Consider the following 24,369-nt stretch of genomic DNA (forward strand, 5'->3'; position numbering starts at 1 on the left):
GGTTAGAGCTCAAGTTTGGGCATGTGAATTTTGAACTGCGTGTTAGAATTACAAGTTGAAAAGTAACTTTACTTTTGTTCTTAGCAGTTGATAGGAAAACAGCATACTAACGGAAATGCTTTACTGTAGAACAGTAAAGTTTTATATTGATCTTTATTTTTTTATTAAAAAAATTAATGTTTATTTATTTTTGAGAGAGAGAGAGAATGAACATGAGTAAGGGAAGGGCAGAGAGAAAGGAAGACACAGAATCTGAAGCAGGCTCCAGGCTCCGAGATGTCAGCACAGAGTCCAATGCAGGGCTTGAACTCACAAACTGTGAGATCATGACCTGAGCCGAAGCCGGATGCTTAACCGACTGAGCCACCCAGGTGCCCCTATATTGATCTTTCTTATTTTGCTGTTTCCTCCTAAGTTGTTACCCTGGGCACTTAGCTCTGTTTTTATAATTTTGTTTTTTCTTATATAAGCATTTAGATGAAGCACAACTGCATTAGCTTCATCTCATGTGCATTTTTGGTTCATTATTATAAGTATTTTTAAATTTTCACTATTATTTATTTAGAACCATGAATTAAAGTATATTATTATTTAATTTGAAAACAAGGTTTTTGTCCGATTATCTCTCCCTCTTTTTTTAAACAGGCTTTAATTAACTTTATTTTTCTTGTATAAAACTATGTGGTAGCCACAGCTGGTGCCTGGGTCTTCTGCAAGGAGATTCTGAGTGTCAGTCTTTACAAGACAGTCTGTGAATGCCTGATAAGGAGACTTGGTGAACACAGTCTTTTTCCAGAGATCAGGAATAAGACAGCTGTAGGTCTTAGAAATGGCATCACAGTGGCCTTGTCAGGAATGCATGGATGGCTCTGTGGGCAACTGGGCCGCTGGTTATGTGGCCAAAATAACTACTTGTTATGTGGGCAACATGGGATGGTTATGTGGCCAAGTCTTGATTTCTGCTCAGGTCATGATCTCATGGTCTGTGAGTTTGAGCCCCAAGTCAGGCTCCAGGCTGACAGCATGGAGCCTGCTTAGAATTCTCTCCCTCTCTCTCTACCTCTCTCTCTCAAAATAAATAAATAAACTTAAAAAAAAAGTGACCTTCTTGAAGTTGCCCAGGGTGACAATGCAGCCCCTGGCCAAGGTATAGCAATTGTCAATACCAGCCATCATCAGTAGCTTCTTGGGCACAGGGGCCTAGACAACGCCAATACTTCTGGGAGCCAGGATGAGGTACACCAGCACAGAGCCACAGGGGCTGGTCACCTTGTATAGGACAGTGTGGGGCTTGCCAATCTTGTTCCTCCAGTAGCCTCACTGCATAAGGCGATGGAAAGCTTATCCAGGATGATGGCCCCAGGGATGGCAGTGGCTACCTCCTTGGAACACTTAACACCCACACCAATATGTCCATTGTTTATAATGTTTTTAAGAAAAATTTTAATGTTCTTTTTATTTATTTTTGAGAGAAAGAGAGTGTGAGCATGAGAGGGGCAGAGAGAGAGGGAGACAGAATCAGAAGCAGGCTCCAGGCTCTGAGCTGAAGTCATATGCTCAACTGACTGAGCCACCCAGGTGCCCCTAAGGTGTTAATTGGAATCTCCAATGGCAACAAATGCCTTGAACCCTGTCCACAGGCCAACATGGGTCTGCTTTTGCAAAGGCATAACCTTCAAAACCTCATTCTTAAGAGATGCCCCCAGGAAAAGTCAATGATTTTGGATTCCATGATGGGCATGGGGAAGAGATAGATATCTTTCAGGGACTTAATCCTCATGTCTTTGGCCAAGTGGCCTCGCTTGTTGACAGGGATTCACTCTTTGTCCTCTGCCTTGTCTCTGTGAGCTGCGGGGCCTCAGCTGCAGCCCCAACCTGGCCCACGGATGCCACTGCTGAAGCCTCCAAGGTCTCCCACTCTGGGGTCCTCTAGGGTCCTGCACCAGCATTATCCACCATTTGGTGTTTTCTCAGAGACAAAGTGTTCAATTATCTCTTGTTAGTGATTTCTAGTATCTCTCATCATGGTTAAGAAAAATTGGTTCTGTAAGTTCAACTCTGATATTTACTGAAATAGGCTTTATGGCACAGACTTATGATGAACTTTTGGAAATTACATCTGTTAAAAAAATCTGTTTTATTAAAAAATCCATCATTAATAATTCCAAATATATTTGTTATCTCAAGTAGGCAGTGATAAGTAGCATTAAGAAAGAAAGTTGTTAATCTATATTAAGTTAAAAATAAAGAAGTAAAATGGGGAGGGAAGGAAGCACTATTAATGCTTTAACAGATACTGCTATTTTTTATTCATTATTCATTTTTGGTTTTAGTATAATTCTTGAAGTTTTAATAGGCATATATATAGGTTCTTAGTTCTGAGATTACATCCTCAACTTCCTGAGCAGTGACATATTGCTGTGATAGTATTTCAGGCCAATGGAATATGAAAATATGTGATTTATAAAACATCCTTAAAGAATCGCTGCTTGCCCTAGATTTCCTCCAAGCTAAGCCTGTTGTCTTGGAATGTTCTTAATTAGAGCAGGTGGCTTTGACGCATAGCTAGAAGTCGTATATTCACAATGGAACAAACCACTTAGTTGATTCAAAGTTCACAATATAGGTCTGTAAATTGGCTCAAGTCTGGAAATTGAGTAAATCATGAAGTTTTCTCACTTGAGTTTAGTGAAACAGTCATCTATCTCAATCCTAGCATCCCTACACTCAGCCCTGATCAAAGATCTGTGTCAAAAGATTCTGATTACTGCAAACTCTGCTGCCCCTTACAATGACCATGTTCACCCAGCTTCTGATGATGAAGCTCCATCTGCAGCCCTGGGATTCTATCATCCCATTTACATCTGAAAACTCCCTGCAGTGACAGTATCTTACAGTATCCCCTGATAAGGGAGGACCACTGCACAAAGAGCTAGGGATCATCAGCAAGACTCAGTGAATATTAGGGAAGTGCTGGGGGCTATAGTTGGGCTCTTCCTGCAGTCACTTTTGTATATCATCCCAGAGCTGCTGCCAGTAGCTCTTCTGAGCCTCTACTGCCTCCAGATTCCAGTTCATGTTCTCAGAGATCATCAGAGGCCAATATCCAGCTGCCTAGCTGCCCAGCTCATTGTCTCTGAGAGAAGCAGCTGGGGTCCCAAGACAGACCACATTGGATGGATGGTTTTTGGAAAAAAAAAAACAAACTGCTCTCTCGCAGATAACAGCCAATTAATACAGAGCTCTTTATTTTTTTTTCTTTAAATTTTTTAAGTCTATTTATTTTAAGAGACAGAGAGCAGAGGAGGGAGAGAGAGAATCCCAGGCAGGCTCCATGCTGTCCCCACAGAGCCTGATGCAGGGCTTAAACTTGCAAACTGTGAGATTATGACCTGAGCTGAAAACAAGAGTCAGGTGCTTAACCAACTGAACCACCCAGTCACCCCAATATAGAGCTTTTTCTGTCCCCACAGAGCCTGATGCAGGGCTTAAACTTGCAAACTGTGAGATTATGACCTGAGCTGAAAACAAGAGTCAGGTGCTTAACCAACTGAACCACCCAGTCACCCCAATATAGAGCTTTTTCAGTGAGGTGGATGCTTTTCAAACATTCAAAGGTGTTATTAGTGGAGGACATGTCCTCTGGACATTCCCAGGTGACAGCTAAGGAATAGCGAGATCAAACATAGTTAAGTTTATATTTACACTCATCTCCTTGAACCTTTAGATTTTCCCTTTAGAGGATAACAAGTATGCTCTGAAATCCCAACTTCATTTAATGTAGGCCACTTTTGAGCCCAGGTTTTCTTCAAACAAATGAGTAAAGTGTTAGAGCTGTCTTCTCATGTTCAAAATAACAGATTCAATATTGTTAATGTCCAGAATTTATTGCTCAGGGTCTTTTTGATCAGTGTACCCACATGAAATCAATTCAGCCAGACCTAAAAATATATATTTTTTAATCCCTCGTATAGGGCTCTTAAACTTATTCTCACCTGAACTTATCAGGTCTGTGTCAATATAGCCTGGTAAAATTCCATAATTCTTTGTTTTGTCTGGTGCATCCTGTCAGGTTAGACTTTATAGTCATCCTTTTATGGTCTGCTGGGATTTTGTAGTCTGCTGCATCTAGTTGGAAGTCTAAGCACAGGGAAAAGTAACGGATGTAGAAACTGAGAACAGGCATCCACCTAAAAAGCCACAGTCAGGTGAGATCTCTATGGAGAGATAAGGCAATACTTAGCTAATCCCTTCATTGGGGAGGATTCTGCTACTTCTACCCACAAGAGAAGCTCATAATGAAGTTTCAAGGTCTTCAATTCATCAGAATCTACCCATAAGTCCACCTAAGTCCACACTGTAATTCAAAACCCCAATCACTCCTGATCATGAGAAGGTGACTATCTGAAAACCAAGAAGATAAGCTTTGCCAGAAATCAGCCCTGTTGGTACCATGATCTTGGAATTCCGGTATCCAGGGCTGTGAGAGGATAGTTATCTGTTGTTCGAGCCACCCAATCTATGGTAGGTATTTTGTTATGGCATCTCAGGCTGACTAAAACACCATTAAAATCAAGCTTTTAAGCAGTATTATTGTGAAGTAAAAAAGAGAGTAAAAACAATGTGTCTAGCACCATACTGAACATAGAAAAGTAAATAGACAAATACTTTATACATTGAGGGCAGACTGGAAAGAACTACCATGAAAACAAAACAAAACAAAACAAAACAAAAAAATAGGTTTAGTAAGAATTCTTGTAAACCACTCTTTATTTGGGGGAGCAAAGCCTTGTTTTCCAAAACAGCTTCACATTGATGAGTCATTAGAATTTAGCTCCATTCTGGCTGGCAACATCTGTTTAGAATGTCCCAGTTAATTTCATGCAATCTGTGGCTGCTGTGTAACCCTGCCTGTATGAAGCTAAGCTGGAGGGTGGAGGGGGGTGGGGTAAGAGAGTAAGAGATGACACTGTAACTGATCATTGGGAAAACAAAAATGATACATGATTCTAAGTTCAGACTCTTTGAAAAGAGATAATAATAGAGTCCTTCATACTTAGAATGCTTCCAGTAGTAAACCTAAAACTTACTACTCAGAACATGTTCTTCTTCTAGCTATTTTAATTGAGAAATAAAGAAAGTTCTGGGGCACACAAACTCAGTTGATTAAGCATCTGACTCCTGGTTTGGGCTCAGGTCATGATCTTACGGTTTCATGGGTCCAAGCCCTGCATCAGGCTCTGTGCTGGCAGTGCAGTCTGCTTGGGATTCTCTGTCTCCTCTCTAACACGGTCTCTGTCTCTCTTAAAATAAATGAACTTTTTTAAAAAAAGAAAAAAGTCCTCAGTCATTGTATCCATGTGTCCAATTTTTACTAATGTTGGTTTAGTGTCCATTTGGTGTTTTACTTTAAAATTCTTTTTTAATCCCATTCTTTTTACTAATTCAGTTTTCAACTTTAAAACATGTGTAACTTGCTTAAAAATGACTTTATGAAGTTAATCAGAAGTACCACAGCCAAAGGGATGCACTTTGAAATAGACCAAATAGCACAAAGATGCTGTGGCAGTGTCAACTAACACCGTACTCTCCCTTTTGTACAAAAGCAAGTGGAATTATCTTCCCACACAAATAATTTGATCCTAATCTCAAGCAGCTGACACTCCTCTGGAGGCCCATTGTCTATCCCTCTAAAAATTTCCACAGTATAAGCCTTACTGCCCTACTTCCCAATGCTCCTTAGCTATCCATTGAATACCAGTTCTGACCTTTTATAAGTTTCATGACTTTAAATGAGGGAGTGAACAAAAGAGTTAAAACAAGCTCACCAGGTTTTCTTTTTGGTTATTGTAAATGCTTTCAGGATTATCTGTGCTGAATTGGTTCACAGGTAGAAATCAAATATACATGTATGTGTGTAGACATACATGTGTGCATATATATATATATGCATATATATATATGCACACATATATGTGTATATATATAGTTTTGCTTAATATATATTATATATGTATGTATATATATTTTCTTCTTTTTTGGTTTTTTATATGTATATACATATATACAATGCTAATACATATATATATATATATATATATATATATATATATATATACACATACATACATACATATTTTCTTTTGTTCTTTTTTGGTTTGTTAAACACAGAAAGGAGTTACTATTTCCTCTATGAGCTGAAGGGGAAGAACTAGAAAGTAGAAAACTATTTTATTTTATTTTTTTAATGTTTATTTTTGAGAGAGAGAGAGAAGCAGACTGTGAGTGAGGGAGGGGCAGAGAGAGTGAGATACAGAATCCGAAGCAGGCCCTAGACTCTGAGCTGTCAGCACAGAGCCTGACGTGGGGCTCGAACTCATGAACCGTGAGATCATGACCTGAGTTGAAATTGGACACTTAACCAACGAAGCCACCCAGACACCCCAAAAGTAGAAAGCTACTAAAATGCCTTTTTCCCTACACTTGGCTCTGCATGATTTACAAAATTCACAGATGAGCATAGAGCAAGTCGATTTTACAATTTATATAATACACTTGCATAAGTGTCCTTTCTAGGCTCTCAAGCATACTTCTGTCTTAAAAGAAGGGCTTTAATATTTTCAAGGAGCTACCTTTGCAATTACTTATTTTGAGGTACTTCTGAAAGAGATCTTTGAGTGTGTGTATGAAAATGTACTTAAATAACTGAATATCAAAACCAAAGAATTTGAGTATGGCCTTCGAATATTTGCTCTTTTGATGAGATATATTATTTCATACGCTTTTCAGATAGAAGCCATGCTGTATACCATATATAAGGTTAAATAAAATACCTATATTATAAAAACCAATGTATAGAAAAATTTGAGCCTAAAGAGGACACACAGAAATACCCCTCTAACTTAAATACATGTCAAATTAATGCAAATAATAGTTTAATGTTTATTGCCCAATAACAGAGAGATACACCAATGACGGAAAATACTAGAGAAGTAATGTTACGAAGTTGGCAACATAAATTATTCCTACCTTTGCTTTCCCTCAGAAGAACAACTAACAACCATTCCTGGACAAGGTACACCTGAAAAAAGCCTAGAACACAGGGGTGAGACTGAAGCAGCCACTAGTATCACAGAGACTTCTTTTTTGAAAGAGTAAAATTTGACTTTTATTTATTTATCTACTTATTTTCTCAAGTTAGCTAACATACATTGTAGTCTTGGCTTCAGGAGTAGATTCCCATGATTCATCACTAATATATAACTAGCAGTGCTCATCCCAACAAGTTACCTCCTCAATACCCATTACCAATTCTCCCGAGTTCCCCAACACCCATCCCAATCAACCCTCAGTTTGTTCTCTGTATTTAAGAGTCTCTTATGTTTTGCCTCCCTCTCTGTTTTTACCTTATTTTTCCTTCCCTTCCCCTATGGTCATCTGTTAGCTTTCTCAGATTCCACATATGAGTGAAATCATATGATATCTGTCTGTATCTAGCTTGTTTTGCTTAGCATAATACCCTCCATTTCCATTGACATTGTTGCAAATGGCAAGATTTCATTCTTTTTCGTGGCTGAGTAGTATTCCATTGTATATGTATGTGTGTGTGTGTATATATATATATATATATATATATATATATACACATACACACGCGCGCGCACACACACACACCACATCTTCTTTATCTATTCATCAGTTGATGGAAATTTGGGATCTTTCCATAATTTGACTATTGTTGATAGTGCTGCTATAAATAGTGGGGTGCATGTGCCTCTTTGAATCACTCCTGTATCCTTTGAATAAATTCCTAGTAGTGTAATTGCTGGTCATAGTGTAGTTCTATCTTTAATGTTTTGAGGAACCTCCACATACTGTTTTCCAGAGTGGCTGCACCAGTATGCATTCCCACAGCAGTGCAAGAGGGTTCCCCTTTCTCCATATCCTCAACATTTGTTTTTTCCTGAGTTGTTAATTTTAGCCACGACAGGTGTGAGGTGGTATCTCAATGTTGTTTTGATTTGTATTTCCCTGATGATGAGTGATGTGGAACATGTTTTCGTGTGTCTGTTTGCCATCTGCATGTCTTTGGAAAAGTGTCTATTCATGTCTTCTACCCATTTCTTCACTGGATTATTTGCTTTTCAGGTGTTGAGTTTGGTAATTTCTTTATAGATTTTGGATACTAACCCTTTATCCAATATGCCATTTACAAATATCTTCTCCAATTCCATTGGTTACCTTTTAGGTTTGCTGATTGTTTCCTTCGCTATGCAGAAGTTTTTAATTTTGATGAGGTTCCAATAGTTCATTTTTGCTTTTGTTTGTCTTGCCTCTGGAGACATGTCAAGTAAGAAGTTGCTGCAGCTGAAGTCAAAGAGGTTGTTGCCTGTTTTCTCCTCTGGATTTTGATGGCTTCATATCTTACATTTACGTCTTTCATGCATTTTGAATCTATTTTTGTGTATGGTGTAAGAAAGTGTTCTAACTTCATTCTTCTGCAGGTTGTTGTCAAGTTTTCCCAGCACCATTTGCTAAAGAGTGATTTTTGTTTCTCAAATACTGTGAAGCAAGTTGGGAGGAATGGTCCCCTGATGAGGGAGGACCACTGCACAAAGAGCTAGGGATCATCAGCAAGACTCAGTGAATATTAGGGAAGTGCTGGGGGCTATGGTTGGGCTCTTCCTGCAGTCACTTTTGTATATCATCCCAGAGCTGCTGCCAGTAGCTCTTCTGAGCCTCTACTGCCTCCAGATTCCAGTTCATGTTCTCAGAGATCATCAGAGGCCAATATCCAACTGCCTAGCTGCCCAGCTCATTGTCTCTGAGAGAAGCAGCTGGGGTCCCAAGACAGACCACATTGGATGGATGGTTTTTGAAAAAAAAACTGCTCTCCATTCAGGCTGGTGCAACATAACATGACTGGTTTTCCCTATGCCTAAGATATTTCAATGGGTAAAAAGAGGCTAAGACAGGTATGCATTTCCTTCAGTGTTGTGGATCACTCACTTCTTGGGAGCCTCTAATTCAGTCTCATTCTATAGTGATTGTGTGAGGATATGCAGAGCTAACCACTGGGAATCCAGTGAAAAGAAAAGAGATAGAGGCTTGCAATAACCATCACTCAGATTTTGGCAGACTGAGTTCCTACCTGCAGTGCCCAGGTAGTTCCAACCACCATCTTTATTCATCTGTAGAGTCAAGACAGTGGCACAGTTTGACCAGGGAACTTGGCAGTGTACAGGTCTGCCTGATTTGGTCTTCAAAACAAAGAGCCAGGCCCTGGAGGCTAGTCGGTCCCTGCCTAGGCAGGGGAGCAAATTCAAAACCCCACCCACTGTCAAGTATAGCTCCCAGCCATGCCTGACCAGAAAACCTGGCTAGAATACCTGGAAGCTGTATAGTCCACCAACATTGGAGCAGAGATCCTAACAGAGTAGATCATTCAGAACAAAGCCAATGGCCCCATTCAGTCAGGAAAATTGAGGAGTGGGTAGGCTCAATTCAAGACCACAAACAAAGAGACTGGCCACACTTGGAGTCAGTTCTTCTGCTTGGCCTAGGCAGAGAAATCAATTCAGTCCTACACATCACTAAATACAGCCTTCAGATCACCTCATCAGGGAACTAAATCAGAGCACACTGAAATCTGTGTAACCCATCCAACAGCCCAGCATACAGGGGCACTTGAACAAAGAACACATCCCATGGCTTAGGCCATCTATAGAGCAAAACAGGTGGCTCCTTCTGGCCAGGAAATTCAGTGCACAGGCTTGCCTAATTTATGTTCCCAAACAATGAGCTATGGAGGCCCTAGGAGCAACTCTGCTACTCTACCGGGGAAGGGAGCTAATTCATAGTCTTGCCTATTGCTGAGTATCATACGCAGTTCTGATCACCTAGGAAGTCTGATGAAGCCAATCCTATGGCCTATTTGGGTGGGGAACCAAACCAGCAGTCCTATCAAACTGTTCATAGCCAGTGGCAACTGCCATCCCAACTTCAGAGCTCAGGCTGCATCCTCACCAAAAATAGACCCTGGTAGCAAGACCAAGGACATCACAACAGATAGATCCAGAAACCTAAACTGTGTTGACTGGTGAAAAGATGTTTCTGCCAAAGTGAACCTGTAAGGTATGGAATAGGATACTGCTTACTCAAATGTGCAGATACCAACATAATAAACAGGATCACAAAAATCAGGTCAACATGGCACTACCAAAGAAAAGTAATAAAGCTCCAATAACTGACTCTAAAGAAAGAGAGATGAACTGTCAAAAATTCAATATAATTATCTTCAAGTTTAGTGAACTATAAGAACAGACAAACAACTAACTACAATTAGAAAAACAATTCATGGACAAAACAAGAAATTCAACAAAGACATTGAAACCATTAAAAAACCGGAAATCCTAGAGCTCAAAACTTTAGTAACTAAACTGAAGAATTCAAACAAGATCTGCAAAATAAGATTTTAAGAAAGAATCACTGACCTAGAAGACAGAACATTTGAAATTATCTGGTTAGAGATTCAAAAAGAAAAAGAGAATGAGAAAGAATGAAGAAAGCTTTGGGAATTATAGGACACAATCAATGGAAACAATATCTACTTTATGGAAATTCCAGAAGAGAAAGAGACAGAAAGTACATTTAAAGAAATGATGGCTGAAAACTTCACGAGTTAAGACTTTGTCAAATGTCTCAATAGAAGCTTATCACATTAGGATACAATAAAGTGATTAAATCAAAATACTGAAATAACAAAGCCTGCCAACCAAGAGTCCTATACCTGGCAATGCTGTCCTTCAGAAATGAAGGAGAGATAAAGATTTTCCCAAACAAACTAAGTCACAGGGAGTGCATAACCACCACATTTACCTTATAGGAAGTGTTAAAAGGAGTTTTTTGAGTGGCAGTAAAAGTACACTAATTAAAATAATAAAAAACATAAAAGGTAGTATAAAATTCACTGGAAATGGTAAATATTTTTAAAAATAAATAGGTAAATACAAATGAAAAAAATTACTAAATGTAACCCTAATATATAACCCTAAATACAACCCTAATACATTACAACAATATATTTACTGCTTACACAATACAAAATGAGTAAACTATAATATCAATAACCCAAAATGTGATGGGGAAGATAAATAAAAGTATCAAGTTTAGGGATGCTATTGAAATTAAGTTGCCATCAGTTTAAAATAAGATTTTATAAGCCTTAGATTTTTAAATGTAAGCCTCATAGTAATCACATGGGAAAAACCTGTAGTAATTACACAAAAGAACATGAAAAAGCAGTCAAAACATACTGATACAAAAGACCAAACATACACACACAGTTGAATGAGAAGAAAGGAAAAAATGGATCTACAAAACAGCCAGAAAAAAATTACCAAAGTGGCAATAGTAAATCCTTACTTATCAGTAATTACATTACATGTAAATAAATTAAATTTCCCCATCCAAAGGCATCTAACAATTGGAAAAAAATAAAAGATTCAATGATATGCTGCCTATCAAAGACTCACCCTAGCCTTAAAGGCACACAGAGAGTGAGAGTCAAAGAATGAGAAAAGTATTTCAAATAGTAACAACAACAACAACAACAATAATAAAAGCAGGGGTAGCTTTACTGAAATCAGGCAAAACAGCCTTCAAACTAAAAATGATAAAAAGAGACAAAGAAGGTCATTATGGTATAATGATGGGATAATCCATCAAGAAGATATAACAAATGTAAATATTTAGGCATGCATTATAGGTACAAATAAATATAAACAGCAAAACTAACAGAAGAAAAGAAGAAAAAGAAGAAAAAAAGAAGAAAAAAAATCAATAAAATCTGAGGATTTTTAATACCCCACCCTCAATAAGGAATAGTACATCCAGACAGAGAATCAACAAGGAAACTAATTGGAACAAATGATCCTAAATGGGCCTAACAAAGGTATGCAGAACATTCCTCTCCACAACAGAAAAATACATTTTTCTCAAGTGCACAAGGAACATGTTCTAAGATAGATCGTATGCTAAATGATGAATAAGTCTCTGAAAATTCAAGAAAACTGAAATCATACCAATTATAATCTGACTATAATGGTATGAAACTAGAAATCAATAACAGGAAGAAAACTGGACAATTCATGAATACAAGTAAATTAAACAATACTGTCCTGGATAACAATGGATCAAAGAAGAAGTTAAATGGGGAAATAAAAAAAATCTTGAAACAAATAAATGAAAACAAAGTACACAAAATGTATGGGATACAGTGAAAACAGCTTAAAGCATGGGGGTTTATAGCAATAAATGCCTACATTAAGAAACAAAGAATAGGGTGCTTGGGTGGCTCAGTTGGTTGAGCATCCAACTTCAGCTCAGGTAGGTCATGATCTCATGGTTCCTGGGTTTGAGCCCTCCATCAAGCTCACTGCTGTCAACAAATGTGGGCATACATATGGAGAAAATGGAATCCTGGTGCACCACTGTTGGGTTTGTAAACTGGTATAGTGAAAACCAGTACGGAGTTTCCTCAAAAAACTAAAAACAGAACTATTATATGATTCAGTTATTCTTCTTGTGGAAATATATCCAAAGGAAATGAAAACACCATGTTGAAGAGATACATGCATGCTCTATTCAGAGTAGCATTAATTAAAATAGCCAAAATATGGGAACAAATTAAATGTCCCCGGACAGAATAAAGAATACACACGCGCACACACACGCGTGCGCACACACACACACACACACACACACAGGCCAGAATACTATTCAGCCATTAAAAAGAAAATTTTGTCCTTCGTGACAAAATGGATAGACTTGGAGGATGTTATGCTAAGTAAAATAAGTCATACAAAGAGAAATACTTTGTGATGTCACTTGTATGTGCAAACCCTGCACAATAAACAAACAAAAAATCATTCAAAAAGAGATAAGATTTGTGGTTATCAGAGGCAAGGGATGAGTGGGTGAGGGAACTGGATAAAAGTGATCAAAACGTACAAACGTCCACTTACAAACAAATCCTAGGGATGTAACATACAACATGATGGCTATAGTTAACACACCTGTATGGTATATTTGAAAGTCTTAACAATAAATCCTAAAAGTTCTCAATATAAGAGGAAAAACATGTTGTTTTCTTTTTTGTATCTATATAAGAGGGTAAATGTTACACTAAATGTATTGTCTTAACCATTTCACAATATATGTAAGTCAAATAATTATGTTGTATACCTAATATTTGTATAGTGCTGTGTGTCAATTATATATCAGTAAAATGGGGGGAGGGGATAAAAGAAAATACCAAAAAGCAAATACCAATCAAGTGATAAACTGAAATTTGTACTACATCATATGCACTTTAAATCTTGCATGCAGTTGTTTCTCACATGTGTTTGATGTTTAAAAACGCAAGGATTTCACAAATTGATCAAAATAGATTTACTAAGGGTAAACTTAATGCTTCCAAGTGTCACCATGAAGGACTCTGTCTTTATAAGTGATTTATATAGTGACTGAGATTCTGATTATAGGGAGCTAGTGAATTAGAAACTGACTGCCTTCTAATCCTTTATACAGTTGCTTTCACACCCGATAACATTCTGCCTTCCTGAAACAACAATATGGAAATCCACACTTACTACCAAGATTGCCATTACAAATGAGGTATTTTTATGATTTCTTTCTTGCTTTAGATTGGCCGAAGCTATCATGTAAATAAAAATGCCAACACTCCTCATTGAATAATGGCTTATCAGGTTATATAAGCATTCCTGAGAACACAATGGAAGAGCTTATAAAACCATTTGATTATTTGCCAAGTTGTTTGTAAAAAAAAAAAAAAAAAGGCACAGTTTATAAAAATGCAGCTAGGCCAGCTATTTGAAAATAACATATCAGCCATTCTTCTTAGAAATATCATTGCTGGGAGGAGCAGTGTAAAGATTAGGATTCAGGTGAAGGACATTCTCCTCCTCCCTGATCACTAACCAGCAAAGCACATTGGCCTCTGGCAACTGCAAATTTATTTTATTTTTTTGAAGCAGCACAAATATTCTAAGCTTTGGAAATTTAATGAAACTGGCTTTGGTTTCAGGCCTTCCTACTTGGTAACATTGTGACCTTAGTTAGTCACTTTGAGTCTTCTTATTCTAAAAAGAAGTACCATAAGTAGACCTAACCCAAGAGGTTACTAAAGTCAAAAGAATGAATGAATGAATGAACGAACGAATGAATAAACAAATAAAACCTGGAAAAGGATAGATCCTTAATCAATGATGGCTATTTTATTCTGTTCTTTAGTAGGTGTTTCATATGGAAATAAGGGGAGTTCAACTTGTGGAAACATTTTACAAAGGTAAAAACATAATGGGACTTGATTTCTATCATCATTCACATGTTGTGAAACAAGGCATGCACTGGAATCTGTGAAACATATTTTTGTCCTTCCTTTTCTCCCCAGTTTCATTTTGGGCTATTGTAAGAATAATAAAACAACAAAAAATAGCCATCTTTTTACTCCCTGAAACATTCATGAACTGTTAACATTCCTCTCTTCCTATTTTTTCCTTCCCTTTCCTGCTCTCACTCTCCCCATATGTACATCATCTGGTAATAAACTGTGTGAGTATTATTTGTAGTTAGAATAGCACTTTACTCCTAAACACTAACATTTATCATGATGAAAACAAGAAGCTTCTCCTGTATAAACATAATAATCACACAAGAATTTAACATTAATATTACATTATCATTTGATGCACAGTCCATATTTTCCAATTATCCCAAAGTCTTAACCAGTATTTATTTTCCAGGATTCATTTATCATGTCTTATAAAAGTATTTACATGGGCTTTTAAAAACATTTGTAATTGTTTTATTAATATTGACTTTTAGATAAAATTTGAGATAAGACATATATTTAATCATAATTTCTAGAGCAAATCATGTTACCTTACAGATTTTTTTGAAAAATAGAAATTTAATTAAAAGCCAATGATAATTTTTCAGACATGCTATAGACTATGCAAATGTATTTACACATTGGAAATTACTGCCAAAATATAAGACATCCATGACAAATTATCATGTATCATGAGATATAATTCAGAGTAATTGAATGAATGTCTGGAGTGTCTCCCCAACATCTATATGCTGAATTTTAACCCGCAATACGATGGTTGTAGGAGATGGGACCTTTGGGAGGTGATAAAGTCGCAAAGGCTCTACCCTTATGAATGTTATTAGTGTCCTTATAAAAGGGATCCCACAGTTCCCTCACTTCTTCTGTCTTTGAGGACACAGAGAGATGACTGTTAATGAACCAGGAAGCAGTCCAGATCAGACATGGAATCTGTTGGTGCTTTGATCTTTGACTTTCTAGCATCCAGAACTGTGAGAAATATCTATTATTTAAAAGCCATCTAGCCTATGGTATTTTGTTATAGCAACCTAAACAGACTAAGATAGAAATAAAGATATGGCACCCAATACGCAAAGGAAACTTTATTTAAAATAAACAGTGTTGGGGGTGCCTGGGTGTCTCAGTTGGCTGAGTATCCCACTGTTGATTTTGGCTTGGGTCATGATCCCAGGGTCATGGGACTGAGCCCCATGCCAGGCTCTGTGTTCAGCATGGAGCCTGCTTAAGATTCTTTCTCTATCTCCCTGCGCCCTTCTCTCTTGTGTGCTCTATAAAATAAATAAATTAATTAAAAATTATATAAATACATAAAATAAGCAATGTTGGCTTATACAAAAACTTCAAACAACGTCATTTTGTGAGAGAGAGAGAAGGTGCAAGCAGGGGAGAGGGGCAGAGAGAGAGAATCTTAAGCAGGCTCCACACTCAGTGCAGAGCCTAAAGTGGGATTCAATCCCCGAATGCCTGGGATCATGACCTGAGCCAACATCAAGAGTCAGATGCACAACCAGCTGAGCCACTCAGGTGCCCCCTTATTTATCATCTTGGAATAATTACAAACTGAGTAGACACCATCTAATTACATACTACTTAGTTACTTAGACCAAGAGAATACTTAAACTTATTAAATATAAACTATAAAAAGCCACCTCTCTCTTCATATACACAGAAGCAAAAATCTAACCTAAATTAGAATTTTTAATTTAACAACAGTGCATTTTAAAATAGGCACATATGCTGTTTGTAAAATGTTTCTAAATTATCTATTATTACTTTCTTTAAGTATTTCTTCTAAGGTAAGCCTGAAGTTTGGGAGAGAAAAAGAAAATTCAGATAGTTTATTCCCTACAGAGATGTATCAGACTGTGTGCAAAACAGGTCACCCAGAGCCAATAGCAAAGAAATGATCACTGCTGATCACTACTGCCCTGTGAGCATCTTATGGTAGTAGAAGATGAACTCCAAGTACTAATCTTCCTAAAGTTTACATAAAGTTTTACAGCCTACCATATTGATGTCTAGTTTAAAATTCATCTTTTTTTTAATCTCGTGGATTTCTTTCCACTGACATTTGATTACTTTTTATTTTTACAAGTTAATTTGATTTTTTCAGTAAGTTGTTAAAATAATTCTATGAGTCATCAAGTTAATATTTAATGTTTTGGTATCCTGTAGAGAAACCTCAACCTGGGAGTCGTAAAGATCAAAACAAAACAAAACAAAACCCTTATAATTAGCTTCAATTGGAACAGCTTTTTTCTTAAAAATTTGCATGCTGTTTTATTCTGCAAAAGTGGTTTGGAGTTCTTTTCATTTCATTGCAAATTTTATTGGCTATCAAGTTGTAAGTACACTCTTTGATTTAATGTATTTTGTCTTTAAATCTTTTGATCTATGTTGCCATCTTTGCTTACATCTAATTTATTAATCTGCGAGGTATATAACCAACATGAATTTGTGAGATTTCTGACTTTTCTATTCTTTTTCTTATAAAATGGGTTTTTGAGATTTCTTATAGTTCCAGCTTCTAATCTTACAGACTTTGTAATAACACAATAAAAACTGAATACTCTGAAGTATTTTAGTTTACTGGCATTCTTACTTTATGATTTTTCATTTTTGTGCTTTGTTTCCATTAGAAACAAAATGGTTTTTATACACATGCTTGTTTTGTCTTATAGTTTATACTAATTTCAGTTAAAGATTACTTTTATGTTTTTAAAATACCTGTAAATATTTTTAAAAGTCAACTCAAGAAATGGATTACCCTTTGAATAAATATTTCTAAATATTTGGAAAAACAATTGAGAATTTTAAAATGTTATTTTTTCAAACATTGTATAAATCATTATTTGTGTCTCATTTTAATTCGATTATAAATTGTTTAGGCTAATTCTTCTTAATCACTCATTTGAACAGTTTTGTTTTATTTTTTTTTTAAAGTAGCAATTTCAAAGTGAACCGTTTTTTCTTTTAACGTTTATTTATTTTCGAGAGAGAAAGAGAGAGAGAGAGACAGAGGGAGAGTCAGAAAGAAAGGGATACACAGAATCTGAAGCAGGCTCCAGGCTCTGAGCTGTCAGCACAGAGCCTGATGAGGGGCTCGAACCCAGGAACCATGAGATCATGACCTAAGCTGAAGTCAGATGCTCGACTGACTGAGCCACCCAGGTGCCCCTCAAGTTTTTATTTAAATTCTAGTTACTTAACATATAGTGTAATACTAGTTTCAAGAGAGAATTTAGTGATTTATCACTCACATAGAACACCAGTGCTCATCACAACAAGCTTTGATAATGCCCCAAATTAAAAATAAATGGCTTCTGGGGCACCTGGGTGGCTGTAGGTTAAGCATCTGACCACTTCAGCTCAGGTCATGATCTTGTGGTTTCTGAGGTGGAGTCCCGCGGCGGTCTCTCTGCTATCAGCACAGAACCTGCTTCAAATCCCATGTCCCTCTCTCTTCCCCTTACCTGCACGCTCTTGCTCACTCTCTCTCAAAAGTAAACAAACATTTAAAATGTGTGTGTGTGTGTATACACACACACACACACACACACACACACATATACACATATGGCTTCTGCCACAAGAAAGGACTTACTTTGATCTTATCCTGATTTCTAAATTTCCAAGGAAAGGAATAATTGGCCCAGCTTTGACCAATTCAGTAGGCTTAAGGGAGGGATAATTTTTGAGCATCATTTCCATGTCCATCAATAAAATAAATGCTATGATAACTAGGAGTTCTCAAATTACAGGAAAACAAACAATTACAGCAATCTGATAATTCTATAATAGATCTACAAGGCATATTAGGCTTTTACCTACTCTGGGATATGCTATGAGCATTTGCTGGAAGTTGTTATTTTGCATGTGTTACATAAATTTCAAATATAAACCCTGAATCACAAACATTAAATCAATTAAAATAATATTTTAGGTACATTTAATAATTTAAAATTTTGCTTAATTCCTTTCTTAATTCTACATATTTTTTGACAATTATGTGTCTTCTTATGGGAAATACCTATCCATGTTCTTTGCTCATTGTTTAATCTGGTTAAATATTTATTTATTCATTACTATTGAGTCACAGGAATTCCTCACATATTTTAGATATTACATCATCGTCTACAGTCTGCCAATATTTCTCCCATTCTATTGGTTGCCTTTCCATTTTGTTATTTTCTTTGCTGTGCACTAGCTTTTTATTTTAATACAAACCCATTTGTTTATTTTTAACTGTCTGTGCTTTTGGTGTCATAGCCAAAAAATTATTTCCCAGATTTTTGTCTTTGTTTCTCTCTAGTAGTTTCAAGGCTTTGGGTCTTAAGTCTTTTTTTTTTTTTTTTAAGTCTTAAATTACTCCATTTTGAATTGACTTTTGTATATGGTGTGAGATGTGTCCAATTTTATTATTCTGCAAGTAGATATCCATTTTTCAACACCATTTATTGAAAAGACTAGTTTTTCCCCATTGCATGTTCTTGCCACCCTTGTCAAAGATCACTTGCCTATAGATGTGTGAATTTTGGGGCTTTCTATTCTATTTATCTCAATGTCAGTTTTTATGACAGCACCATACTGGTTTGATTACCAATACTTTATAATATAGTTTGAAATCAGAGAAAACTTTGTTATTCATGCTCAAGATTGCCTTAGCTGTCAGGGGCCTTTTATGGTTCTGTGTGAATTTTAGACTTGATTAATATCTGTGAAGAATGACAATGAGATTTTGATAGGGATTGCACTGAATCTCTAGGATGCTTGGAATAGTATGGACCTTTTAACAATATTAACTCTTTCAATCCATGGACACAGATAACTTTCCAGTCATCTGTGTTTTCTTTAATTTTCCTTCTTGATGTTTTGCATTTTCAGCATTACATGTCTTTCATCTCTTTGGTTAAGTTCATTCCCAAGTATTTTATTCTATTTATGGCTATTGTGAATAGGATTGTTTTTTTTTTTAATTTTCTTTTTAGATAAAAAGATAAAACAACTATTTTTATATCCTTCAGATTAATTTTTATATCAATTTACATTGACTTTGTACCCTGCAACTTTATTGAATTTATTAGTTCTAACTTTTTGAGTTTTTAGGGTTTTCTATGTATATGAATCATGTAATCTGTCAACATAGACATTTTTGGGACTTCCTTGATGATTTGGATGCCTTTTCTTTTTCTTGCCTAATTAATTTGACTAGAAATATAGGACCATGTTGAAAAGAAGTGGTGAGAGTGGGTAGACTTGCCTTATACTGGATCTTGGAGAGAAAGCTCTGATTTTTCCCTAAATTGTGATGTTAGTGGTGAACTTTTCATTTATGGACTTCACTGTGTTGAGATAAGTTCCTTCTATACTTATCTTGTTGAGACTTTTAGTCATGAATGGATATTGAACTCCATCAAATGCTTTTTCTACAACAACTAAAATAACTGTGTGGTATTTGCCTTTCATTTTGTTAATGTGTTATATCACATTGATTAATTTGCACATGTCCTAACATCCTTGCTTCCCAGGGATAAAATCCAATTGGTCATAGTGTATAATTATTTTTAATGTGCTGAATTTGATTTGCCAGTGTTATATGGAGAATTTTTGCATCTACACTTATCAGGGATATCAACCTACAGTTTTATTTACTTGTAGTGTCTTTGTCTGGTTTTGGTATCAGGGAGATGCTGGTCTCATAAAATGAGTTTGAAAAGGTTCCCTCTTACCCTCTTGAACTGTTGGTGGGAATGCAAAGTGGTGCAGCCGCTCTGGAAAACAGTGTGGAGATTCCTCAAAAAATTAAAAAGAGAACTACACTACGATCCAGCAATAAACTACACTATGGAATTTACCCAAGGGATACAGGAGTGCTGATGCATAGGGGCACATGTACCCCAATGTTTATAGCAGTGCTTCCAACAATAGCCAAATTATAGAAACATCCCAAATGTCTATCAACTGATGAATGGATAAAGAAGATGTGGTTTATATATACAATGGAATACTACTTGGCAATGAGAAAGAATGAAATCCTGCCATTTGCAGCAATGTGGATGGAACTGGAGGGTATTAGGCTAAGTGAAGTAAGTCAGTCAGAGAAAGACAGATACCATATGTTTTCACTCATATGTGGATCTTGAGAAACTTAACAGAAGACCATGGGGGAAGGAAAGGGGGGAAAAAAGTTAAAGAGAGGGAGGGAGGCAAACCACAAGAGACTCTTAAATACAGAGAACAAACTGAGTTTGATGGGAGGTGGGGGAGAGGGGAAAGTGGTGATGGGCAATGAAGAAGGCACTTGTTGGGATGAGCATTGGGTGTTTTATGGAAGCCAATTTGACAATAAATTATATTAAAAAAGGAAAAGAAAATGTTCCCTCTTCTATTTTATGAAAAAGTTTAAGGGCTGGTATTACTTGTTTGAACATTTGGTAGAGTTCACCTGTGAAGCAATCTCAACCTGGGCATTTTTGGAAAAGTGTTTGGTTACTAATTCCGTCTTCATGTTTGTTACTGGTTTCTTCAGGCTCGTGTTGTTCAAATCAGTCATTTAATTTTTGTGTATTTTGAACTCAATTTCTGCCTTGAGATATGCCAACATTGGCTTTATATTTTAACTGCTCTAATATTGGATGTACATTTATAATTATTATATCATCCTGTTAAATTGACCCATTTATCATTATATAATGACTTTTTTTTTGTCTGTAGGCAGTTTTAAACTTAATCTATTTTGTCTGATAAAAATATAGCCATGGCTGCTTTCTTTTGGTTACCATTTGCATGAGATATCTTATTCTATTCCTTTACTTTCGACCTTTGTGTATCTCTAAACCTAAATTGGTTCTCTTGTAGGGGGCACATCACTTGATCTTATTCTTTTTAAAAATTCATTCAGCTACTTTATGCCTTTTTATTATTAAGTTTAAGCCACTTATATATAAAATAATTATCAATTGAGGGCTTAACACTGCAATTTAAAATTTTCTGTTTTGCAGCTGTGTTTCTCTCTTCCTTTTTTTCAGTTTGAGATATAATTGACTTATAACTGTATAATTTTTACATTATAACTTGATTACATATGTTGTGAAATGATTATCACAAAAATTTAGTTAACATTCAACACTTCATATAGTTACAATTTTTTTCCCATTTAATGAGAACTTTTAGGATTTGCTTTCTTAGTACCTTTCAAATATACCATACAGCAATGTTAATTATAGTCGTAACCTCAGTACTTATTTATCTTAAATCTCAAAGTTTGTACCCTTTGACGACCTTCACCCAATTCCCCCATCCCCCAATCTCCATGTCTGGTAACAATAAATCTGACCTCTTTTTCAAGAAGTTGGTTTTTATATTCCACAGAGAAGAGAGATCATATAGTATTTGTCTTTTTCTGACTGATTTCACTTACGAAAATGCCCTCAAGTTCCACCCATGTTGTCATAACTGTAGGGTTTCGTTTTTATGGATGAATAGTATTCCACGGTATACATAGGTCACATCTTCTTTATCCATTCATCTATCAATGGATATTTTCATGTCTTAGCTATTGTAAATAATGCTGCAAATATATGAGTGTCCAGACATCTCTTTGACATAATTACTTTATTTCCTTCAGAAATAGTCTCAGAGGTGGAACTTTTGAGTCAAATGTTATTTCCATTTTTAACTTTTTTGAGGAAATTCCATACTGTTTTCCAGAGTGGTTGAACCAGTTTATATCCCACCAATGGTTTACAAGGGTTCCCTTTTCTCCATACCCTTGATGGGCATTTGTTATCTTGTCTTTTTGATGACACCTATTCTACCAGGTATAAGGTGATCTCTCATTGTGTTTTTTATTTGCTTTTTCTCTGATGATCAGTGATGTTGAACACCTTTTAATGTACCAGTCAGCCATTCAAATATATTTTTGAAAGCAATCATGTCCTTTGTCCATTTTTAAATTGAATTATTTTCCTATTGAGGTATAGGAGTTATTTTTTATATTTTGTATATTAACCCCTTAATAGATATATAGTTTACAAATGTTTTCTCCCATTCCAGAGGTTGCCTATTCATTTATTATTTCTTTTGCTGAGAAGTTTTTTCATTTCATGTAGTCTCACTTTTTTATTGTTGTTACTTGTGCTTTATATGTCATGTCAAAAAAAAAAATCATTGCTAAGACCCATGTGAAGGAGATTTATCCCTATGTTTTCTTTTAGGAGTTTTATACTTTCCAGTCCTACATTTCAGTCTTTAAGCCATTTTTAGTTAACTTCTGTGATCAGTGTAAGATATGGGTCTAGTTTCTTTCTTTTACATAAAAACATCCAATGTTTCCAGCACAATTCACTGAAGACACTGTTTTTTCTCCATTGAGTTTTCTTGGCTTTCTTGTTAAATATTAGTTGACTATATATGCATGGGTTTATTATTGGGCTCTGCAAAGTTCTCTTGTTACTTATTTTTCATAGTAGTTTCCTTTGATGCTTTCCTCTTTATCTTTTGTGTATCTATTATGTTTTTTCTTCATGCTTAGCTCAAGGCTTAGATAAAACGTCTTGTAGTTATAACTGTCTCTTTTAAATTAATGACTTCAATTGCATAAAAAACTGTGTACTTTTACTCTTCCCACATGCTTTTTGTTCTTACAGCTAGAGAATATCTTTATATTGTGTACTCATTAACAAATTTTTTATCTTTTAACTTTTATATTAGTTTTAAAGTTAATTTATATGCCATTACAGTATTAATCTGTATTTGTCTAGTATTTACATTTAGCAATGAGGCTTATATTTTCATGAGCTTTCACATTGCTGTTTAGTGTGTTTTCATTTTATATCGAATAATTCCCTTAAGTATTTTGTGTGCATTGGGTCTGTTGGTGATTATTTAGTTGTGTTTTTGTTTTGATTTTTGCCTAGGAAAGACTTGCTTCACGTTAAAATAATTTTGACATTAAAATTATTCTTGTGTGTGTGTGTTTTCTTTTAGCACTTGAATATATCATCTCACTTTTTTCCAGACCTCTAGAGTTTCTACTGAGTAATCTACTGACAGTCTTACAGGTGTTCCCTTATATGTGGAGTTATTTTTCTCTGTTTTCAAAACTCTCTTCTTTGTCCTGGACTTTTGGCAATTTACTGATATGCAAATCGCTGTAGTCTTTAGTTGATCCTATTTGGGCACTTTAGCTCTCATTGATTAGATGTTCCTTTCCTTCTCAAGACATAGAAAGTTTTAAGTGGTGGCTCTGGCTGGCTCTGAGGGAGCCTAGTAGCATAAACTCCACGTACTCATCCTCTAACCTTAGGATAAACCAAGACAGTGTGTGTCCTCAGTAGCCAAATTTGTGAGCAATCATGGCAATAGAAATCATTGCTGGGGTTCTCAGTGGCAGTGGCTGAGTGTGGGGCTGGTTACAGACATGGCCAAAGGGATCTATCTTTGCACAGGGTACTAGGGTGTGGGCCTACACATGATGTTGATGCTGGTCAAGAATGCAGCTGTGGGCAGAAAAGTAGTGGTGTCTGTATCTTGGCCACATGTTTGTACACGGTGACAGTTCTGGGACACAGGTGCACATGAAGTTATGGTCACACCATTGTCTAGGTCTAAGCATGCACAGAGGGACCACGAAGCTGGAGTTTGGGAGATGGGAAAGTACAAAGCAGTGGTAACACCAGGGACGGGGGTATAGCTGATATGCGGTGCTTGTGACACTAGGTCTGTTGTATAGTAGCCATGGGGCCAGGATTCAGCATGTATATATATGTGGCATGGCCACAGACCTGGAGTGTGGGATGCTGGCACATGCAGAGCAGCAATGACACTGGCGATTCATGATGTGGGCGGCTGTAGAACAACTTCAGAGCCAGGGTCTGGGGTGCATTCATGCATGGAGCAATGGTGGCATCGGGGTCCAGGGCATGGGCACACAT

The 24,369-nt window shown here is 36.4% G+C and overlaps 1 pseudogene; it reads right to left on the reverse strand.

Annotated features, from left to right (window-relative positions):
- Nucleotides 1–677: 677 nt before the first annotated feature.
- Nucleotides 678–24,369, reverse strand: LOC132684252 (small ribosomal subunit protein uS5-like; annotated as a pseudogene).

This window comes from Panthera onca, chromosome C2 (genome assembly GCF_046562875.1).
Source record: "Panthera onca isolate mPanOnc1 chromosome C2, mPanOnc1 haplotype 2, whole genome shotgun sequence".
NCBI lineage: Eukaryota > Metazoa > Chordata > Mammalia > Carnivora > Felidae > Panthera > Panthera onca.